Raw genomic sequence first — 7,467 nt, forward strand, 5'->3', positions numbered from 1 at the left:
GTGGGCGGGCGCCGTCGCTCCGGGGGCATGAGCTCCCGCGCCCCGCGCGGCTTCCGCCGGGCGCCCCCTATTTTTTTTAAGAATACAGTACTACCTATCTAGATCGCGCTCTCTCTCTCTTTACATTTTTATTTATTTTATTTCTTCCATGGTGGAGAAAGGAAGAGAGAGGCGTCCTCCACAGGGTCTCATCATCTGCACTCTTCTCTCATCCAATCTTCCCATCAGCCCGGATCACAGACACACATGTGTGCCCCTGGTATGTTTCAGGTCAACACAGGATCTGAATACCAGGGTCCATGTGGCTCCAGCATTGCACAGTGCCACCCTACTGCCTGCACCACTGTAGCCGGGCCCTGGCTGGTCCCGTTAAAGACAGTTCAGGCAGTTGGTGGTGCAGCAGCAATAAAGGATAATTGGAGAAAGAGGATTCTCTCAGCCTTCTGACTTTTCTGCACACATGGGAAGAAGTTTGCCTTAATCCGGTAGTGTTAAGGGGATAGTAGTGAGGGAGCCATTGGATTTGAAGAGGCTTTCGGTTGGGGTGAGGGATCTACAGAGTGTGTAGGCATGATAGTCTGAAGCCATAGAAAGACTGAGGATACTGGGCTATGACCGAAGGCCACATGGCACAATCGATGTCCAAGACCACATGGTACAAGTCATACTCCAGTGAACCACAGCCCATACTGAAGGTCCACCCTGCTGGCCTACTGATCGAAGCCCCAGCCCTCCCCTAACCATAGCCTGTCCATGGAGAAAGAAGGCAGAGGACCTAGATACACCAAGCTAATAAAGTTATAGAAAAATAAAGTGAGTTATATTTTAGTACACTTGAAAGCTTGGATTTTTTAAAAATCTTACCTACTACATAATTATGAAGCTAAATTAATGTTCATACAGCATACTTACACTGAATGAGGTTAATTGTACATCTAGGTTCAGACTTCCAAGAGCATAAAAGGTAGCCAAGTGCTCTGCAAGGACAGTGGAGCCTATTCTGTTTGCTTCCCATTTTTGCATATTCTAGCTGAGCTAACCAGGAAAGGTGTAAGCCCCCACCCTTGCCCCAGGCAGTCTTATTTAAAGTAATTCTCTCCAATCGTGTTGGGTCATGGCTCATTAGACAGGAGCATTTGCTTTAGCCTCCTGTAGACATTAGGAGTCCACATCATCTAAGGTCAAGCCTCAAAGGAAAGGAACACAGAGGTGAGGCAATTATACTGATTTCAGAGCAGATGGCTTTTTTCTAGAGGGAAATGGTGCATAAAACACACAAACAATGAAAGACTAGATAAATTCTCCATGGCTGTCATGGTTATAAAATCGGCAGAGAGGGACTAGCTCACAGAATTGAATTGGTGCAATATGTAACAGCATTAGGGAAATCAAGGGATACCAGCAGTTAGCGTAATGGCTATGTCGCTGAACTCCCATGTAGTAGACCTCAGTTCGTGTCCCAGACCCGGTGGCTTAAAACTCATGCCGGGCACGTGTGAGTGCGTGCCCAAGATCCCGAGAGGAGAATGGAGGAGAAGGGATTGCAGCGTGGCCATCCCTCCTGGGGGGTGATTTCTCGCTTTCTGTCTCTTTGTCTCTTTCTGTCCTTCTGGAGAGTGCATGCACCCTATAGCAAAAACCTCTCCAAAACAAAACAAAACAAAAATTAAAAAAAATAAATAAAGGGAAAGTCTTAATTCTTAATTCTATTTTTGTATTTTTTAAATTTTTATTTATTTATTGGAGAGGTTTTTTTTTTTTCTATAGAGCGTGCTAGCCAGAAAGACAGAAACAGAGAGACAGAAAACAAGAAATCACCCTCCAATGGGATGATTTCTTGATGGTCATGCCTTAATTTCTTCTTTTCCATTCTTCTCTTGGGATCTTGGGCAGGCACGCACACATGCCTGGCATAAGTTTAAGCCACCAGGTCTGGGACTCGAACCATGGTTGACTACATGGGAGTCCAATGACATAGCCATTACCGCCAACTGCTGGTCCCAGTCTTAACTCTAAAAAAGAAAAGTATACATATATTCTGGCCACATATATACTACACACTACACTGTTTTCTCAACCTAGTACTTACTAAGAGTAGCCACAACTGATAATATTCCCTGGGGAGAAATCAAACATGGAGTAAGGATTTGGGGTAGGGTCAGCTAAGATCTTTCCTCATTCATCGGTTGTCCTCAGGTCTTATGCATTCTTCTTGGAGAGGTCTCAGTTAAGTATTTCAGAGACTGGGAGTATGGGCTCCATCAGAGCTCACACTCGAATGAATTCAGTCCTTCTCTCATCTTTTCCCACTTTGCTTTTTTTCCTTTCCCTCTTGACTCTCCACTTTTCTTATTCCACTTTGTCCTGTCTTCTCTCCTTAATGGCAAAATGAAGTTCTTCCAAGACCCATGTAGGAGACTCGTTGCCTCTTAAGTAAGATGGCTGTGCTTGACATCTGTGTCCCCAACATCCTATACAGTCACCTAGTCATTACAGCCGAGTAATCACCCTAGTCATTACAGACTAGGTCAGCCTTTCACTATTAGACTTCAACTGAGAACTGATTGGATACCATGGGAGTTGAAACAAATGCAAATACATTGTTTAGGGCATGCAAATAAAAAAAGAAGAAAAGAAGAGAAAAGAAAAAAAAAGTTAGGCTTTAATATATAACTAGGAATTCACAGAGTAAGATGGCTAGAGAGAAGCCTGAGTTAAGTCCCTCTGGATTCCAGAGAGTTAAGCCAGAGCTGGAGACCTTGGTAATGACCCATGGTGTGGGAGGTCAGTCAGCAGGCTTGGCCTTCAAGTCCTACTCTAAGGTATGTGGATCTAGCTGGGAGTGCGGGAGGGTGGGGTTGGGGTGGGACAGGAGGAAAACAGAATATTGGGGTAATTTCCAATCTGGAGCCTTGACAAATGTCAGGTCATCCAGAAATAAAGCTGGGACAGGAACAAAGAGATCATGAGAAATGCTGGCCAAGGAGCTGTGTCTCCCCAGTTGGTAGACTGGAGAGCTTTAAATCAGGCTTTCCCCTTCTCTTAAAGATGTCCTCTCGGGAACCAGCAGTTAGCGTAATGGCTATGTCACTGGACTCCCACGTAGTCAACCGTGGTTCGTGTCCCGGACCCGGTGGCTTAAAACTCACGCCGGGCGCGTGTGCGTGCGTGCCCAAGATCCCGAGAGGATAATGGAGGAGAAGGGATTGCGGCGTGACCATCCCCCCTGGGGGGTGATTTCTCGCTTTCTGTCTCTATGTCTCTCTCTGTCTGTCTGGCGAGCGCACGCGCCCTACAGTGAAAATCTCTCTCAAAAAAAAAAGAAGATGTCCTCTCTGTCTTAGACAACTTAGAGAAAATGTGTCCCAGGCAAATAAGAACACTTTGCATAGCTTAAATAGTTCCTGGATTAAGAACTACTCTCTAGGGACCAGCAGATGGTATAATGGTTACATTGCTGGACTCCCATGTAGTTGACTGCAGTTCAAGTCCTGGCCCTAGAAGCTTAAACTCAAGTGAGGAGCGAGTGTGTGTATGCCCCAAATTCCGAGAGAAGATTGGAGAAGAGACTGTGGCATCCTCCCCAGGGGTGATTTCCCATTTCCTGTCTTTGTCTCCCTGGCAAACACATGTGCCCTATAGCAAAAATCTTTCTCTCAAAACAAAACAAAACAAAACAAAACAAAATCTCTAGAGGCCAACAGGTGGCATAGTAGTTAAGATACTGGACTCCCACAGGTCCAACCACCAGGCATGTGTGCATGTATGACCAAGTCCTGAGAATGGGATAGAGGAGAAAGGGTTGTGGCATGGCCATCCCTCCCCTCCAGGGGGTGATTTCTCACTTTTCCTCTCACTGTCTCTGGTGGGTATATGCACCCTATGACAAAAACCTTAAAATACCAAATAAATAAAATAAACAAAAGAAACCCAAACTCTACTCTCCATATGCTTTTATCTTTATGAAAGGAGGCAGGGGGAACAACACAGAAATGTGTAAAAAACTGGGTCATTCATCTGACAAGTGTGAATCAATAGCCTCTAATCGAAAAACCATAGATTTGAACCACAGTTACAAGAAGATCTGGAATCCATATTTATTGGCAGATGTACCTTTCCAGTAATGCTTGCTTCGCACTACTTGGAAGATGGCAGCCTGGCAGGATTCTGAGCACTGGAGACTTTGAGCTTGGAATAAAATATTTACCTTAAAAAATTCACCAAGTGAACAATTAAGAATTCACTATATATTAAGTTCATTATTTTTCAGGGTTAATGCCTGTGCATAGACTATATTAAAAAAATTGTTAATGATATTCAGGCCACAAAGGAAATTTTCATGATTATATTAAAAGCAGCGACTGAATTAGTGTACAGGGAGTTGCTTCATCTTCCGACACCACTTTCTCCCCTGGCCCAGCGAAATGTCCTTTGAAAGCAGAATAAAGAGTGTGTGGTCCACTACCAACCGCCATTGTGGCGGTGACCAGTGTGGCTCTCTCAAGGGCATCCACCTTGGATTAGCCAAGATCCCAAATGAGTCCCAAACAACCAGCTATAGTTCACAATAATGCCACCAAAATAATACATGCTTCTATCAACAGAACCTGGTCAAAATCTTTCTTCTTATCAGGGTTTTATTTTATCTTTTTTTTCTTCTTTTTTTTTGAGAGGTTTTGGCTACAAGGCGCGTGCGATAGCCAGACAGAAAGCGAGAAATCACCCCCCAGGGGGGATGGTCACGCCACAATCCCTTCTCCTCCATTCTCCTCTCGGGATCTTGGGCACGCACGCACACGTGCCCGGAGTGAGTTTTAAGCCACCAGGTCCAGGACGCAAACCGTGGTCGACTATGTGGGAGTCCAGCAACATAGCCATTACCCTAACTGCTGGTCCCTATCATTTTTTTTAAAGCAAAGATAATCCCAGCTAGAAATATGAAAGAAGAAAAGAAAAGAAAAGAAAAGAAGAGAAGAGAAGAGAAGAGAAGAGAAGAGAAGAGAAGAGAAAAGAAAAGAAAAGAAAAGAAAAGAAAAGAAAAGAAAAAATAAAAGAAAAAGAAACTATGAGATAGTGGTTCTATAACTTTGAGCATAAAAATATGGACAAGCCGAAGAATCCCTGGAACCCAAGTCAAAACTATACGTCTTTAGCTCCCTCTTCCTCACCCTGTGGAGATTCTGATTCAGGGTCTGCTGTAGGTCCCGGAAATCTGAATCTGATGTAGGTGCGCTACTGGCTGTGGAACTGGAATGTCCAATAAAAACTCCTATGGTTTGGAAGAATGCGGAGAGAAGAAGTTGAAACCCTAGGTCTTAGGAGTGAAAGCTACAGTAGCTGTCCTACTAGACAGCTGAGCATTGTCAGGGCTGAGGCAACATTATCTGTCTCATAAAATTAACTGGTGGTATTGGCCACCCAGAGTTTTATTTGGGGAAGGAAAAGAAAAGATCACAGCCACATGTTTGGAGTCTACATCTCCAGAACAGCACCATCACACACACCAGGGCTGAGAACTGAGAACTGACCCTCCTCTGACACGCATCAATACACTTATCTGAACCTGAGCCCTCTAGGAGAGTTTGTTTTTTCTCCCATATCTTTCCCATGTGAGCCTAATTTGTTATCTGTTGGGTCTTTAGAAGAGTCATGATGCATTTTTGTATAGAAAAAACATAGAAAAATACATCATGATTTTTCTAGTGACCCCATAGTTCCTTTAGACAGAGGCTTTTATAGTTCAGAGCTGAGTAGAACACTCTCATTGGGAGCAGAGACAGTATTATTTTTGGATCCTGTTTATTTTATAATTTTGCATATAAAGAGTAGGCAGCTAGAAACACAAATGATCTGTTTTTTTCTCTATTCTCTTCCAACAGAGTTCACGTTAAAGCTAAAGCAATATTGTTAAATCGCCAAGCAGTGGGCACAACTAACAATGCAAAATGGCATAAATGCACCCAACCAGGCCACCTGGTGTGTGCACATCACAACGTACACACTCTGACAATCTTACACTTCTTTTAAAATTACATCTTCCTTTTCTTTTCTTTTTTCTTTTTTCTCTTAGACACATTCTCATGCTTGCTTGCTCCCAACTTAGTCATGAAGTCGATGTTTTGATTTGGTCAGAATCTTAAGGATCTCATCACAGATGATCATATTTAATCATAGGAGGGGTCACCAGCAAAGGAACTTTGGCAATACAAGGTCTCAATGAAAATAAAAGGGAAGAAAGCACTGGATTAGTGGCCTTTGTGGGCTTAACAAAAGTAGGTTCTAGCTGAAAACTTTGAGTACACAGATCGGCAAAACAAACATCAGTTTGTCTACCAAAGTGCCTCAGAATTCAAAAGGAGTAAAATCAAGTTGTCTTGGGATCTGAAGTTATTTGGCTTTAATCTGGCTAGCAGTACCATTAACTATTGATCCGCTAATTTACAATGGTTTACAACAAGACTTTGATGGATGCTACCAGACCCTTGACCAGAAAGTCAAAACATCTTTTTTTTTTTTTTGAGAGGTTTTTGCTATAGGGCGCATGCGCTCGCCAGACAGACAGAGAGAGACATAGAGACAGAAAGCAAGAAATCACCCCCCAGGGGGGATGGTCACGCTGCAATCCCTTCTCCTCCATTACTCCTCTCGGGATCTTGGGCACGCACGCACACGCGCCTGGCGTGAGTTTAAGCCAACAGGTCTAGGATGTAAACTGTGGTCGACTACGTGGGAGTCCAGTGACATAGCCATTACACTAACTGCTGGTTCCCATCAATACATCTTTTATAAAACAATATTACCCATGTATTATACATATGCTCACTGGCCAGACGTCATTGGGGGCATTTTTCAGTCAGGCTTAAATTCACCAACTATTCTAATATCGAAAAACTCCTATTAAACCCAGGCCGTTTACATTTCTAATTATCTGACCATTATACATTATCTTGATACTGATGGCTCAATACTCTGGGCCTCTCTAATGTGCTAATAAAAAGAAAGGGTGAATCATTTTCATATGTTGCCTTTTCTGGGAGATGAATCAGAGACTGTTGCTCCAGCGCTTGTGTTCGAAGTTTATTTCAAAACCAGAGTAACTGAAAAACATTTCTCTCTCTGGAAAAATCTAATGAAAATGTTCTTATGCTAGAGCAGAAACATGAGTAAGCTTAATGGGGCAAGGGATGGGGTACCACAATAATTTGAAACTGGGAGAGCCAGCATCAAACAGAAATGCTACATGTGTCCCTGCACAGTAGCTCCTTAGCGAGTATTCGTTCTCAATCAGGCTGGCCTTCAGTTTCTCAAGTCTTCTTTCACCTACCAGACTTCCTGTCTCTTTCCTCAAGAGATAGCACTCCCAAGCTCCAGCTTTCTATAAACACACAGTCCTGGAAGATTGACCTTACTTTGGATATATGCCTATTTCACTGGGCTGAAGGCATTTTGCAAGCTGAAGTAGTATTT

Source organism: Tupaia chinensis, unplaced genomic scaffold, assembly GCF_000334495.1.
Source record: "Tupaia chinensis unplaced genomic scaffold, TupChi_1.0 Scaffold000133_1, whole genome shotgun sequence".
Classification (NCBI taxonomy): domain Eukaryota; kingdom Metazoa; phylum Chordata; class Mammalia; order Scandentia; family Tupaiidae; genus Tupaia; species Tupaia belangeri.